This window comes from Mus caroli, unplaced genomic scaffold (genome assembly GCF_900094665.2).
Source record: "Mus caroli unplaced genomic scaffold, CAROLI_EIJ_v1.1 scaffold_24834_1, whole genome shotgun sequence".
In the NCBI taxonomy this organism is placed as follows: domain Eukaryota; kingdom Metazoa; phylum Chordata; class Mammalia; order Rodentia; family Muridae; genus Mus; species Mus caroli.
The window spans coordinates 2,802-4,444 of record NW_018391267.1 but is presented as its reverse complement, the minus strand read 5'-3'; the positions used below and the strand labels follow the sequence as shown (position 1 = coordinate 4,444).

At 45.4% G+C, this 1,643-nt stretch overlaps 1 pseudogene; it reads right to left on the bottom strand.

Annotated features, from left to right (window-relative positions):
* Positions 1-98: 98 nt before the first annotated feature.
* LOC110289080 lies at positions 99-1,076 on the bottom strand (annotated as a pseudogene).
* Between the last annotated feature and the right edge of the window lie 567 nt (positions 1,077-1,643).

The following is a 1,643-nucleotide window of genomic DNA, read 5'->3' as shown; positions in this document are numbered from 1 at the left end:
CTTCTGTAGTGCACACTCTCACCTGTGCAGACTACTTTCGGCAGAGTCCCGGATCCAAGATCAACAGAGAACATTTTATGTAATGGTCAACTAACAATTCACCATCCTGGTTCCCNGGCCCACCTGCTATAACCTATCACTTTGAGAAATGCCCTCTTTATATTCTTGTTTCTCAGACTGTAGGCCACAGGGTTGAGCAAGGGTGTAAAAGCATTGTAAAAGAGTGAGATCTGCTTGTCTCAATCAGGAGAGTAGCTGGAGTTAAGCCTCATGTAGATGTAAGTGGCAGGAATATAGAAGAGTGTAACCATGTCAGGAGGGAAGCACAGGTAGAGAAAGCCTTGCAGTGGCCCTGGGTGGACTTGATCTTGAGAACTGCCATGACAATACGAATGTAGGAGGCCACAATGAGGGAAATTGGAATAACAACCAAAAAGACACTCAAGACCAAGTCCACCATCGCTACAAAGTGAGTATCCATGCAAGCCAAGCTATGAACTGAAGGACCTTCACAGAAGTAGTGGTTGACCCTGTTGGGCCCACAATATGGCAGACTCATGGTGAAGAAAGTATGTAATAAAGATGAAAAGAAACCACAGATCTAAGACCCTGCTGCCAATTGTATGCAGAGGCCCCAGTTGAGGATGACAGTATAGTGCAGTGGATAACAAATGGCCACATACCGGTCATAAGCCATCACAACAAAGAAGGTGCACTCAGTTATATCCAGGCCACCAAACACAAACATCTGCAGCCAGCAGCTAGCAAAGGAGATGGTATGAGAGTGAGCAAGAAGATGCACCAACATCTGGGGCATGGTGGTGGTGACATATCCAACAGGGAGAGGGTAGAGAGGAAGAAGTTAATGGGAGTGTGCAGCTGTGTGTCCAGGTTAATGGGAGTTAATGGGAGTGTGCAGCTGTGTGTCCAGGCATGATGATGAGCCCATTGCCCAGGACTGAGCTCAGGTAGATGAGAAGGAAAACAATGAAGAGGATGCTGTTGGTCGTGGGGTCACTGGAGAAGCCAAACAGAATGAATTCTGAAACGCAAATTTGGTTCTGTCTTGGAAACATTCACATGGTAGAGACTGTAAGAGAATCCGTTATTCTGTGTGTTGTTTGACACATGCCAGGAGTAGAGGCAGAAGGGAGATACAGGCTGAGGAGGTGAAACACTGGGTGTTCCAGATGGCTCAAAGCTCCAGTTCCAGGATATCTGCTCTTACCTCCACAGGCCACACACATACATAGTGCACTGACATGCATGTAGGGAAAATCTATATGTATAAAATAAAAGTCAGTGTTTTCCTTAAAGAAAAAAGTAAGGCTAGGATGTGGGTCTAAGCTCGGTGGTCAATTCCTGTGCACTCTTCTCAAGCTACTGAACTTCCTAGTGCCTCAGTCTCTTCATCTATCAAATGAAGCTAATGACAGTTATATCATGGGATTATGATATATATCTAAACCATCTCTGGCTGGAGAGATGACTTAGTGGTTAAGAGCACTGACTGCTCTTCCAGAGTCCTGAGTTCAATTCCAAGCAACCCTATCTGTAATGGAAGCTCACAACCACCTGTAAAGCATCTCACATCACTCCTGACAATGCCACATAACATATAACAGGACACATGCACTGTCACA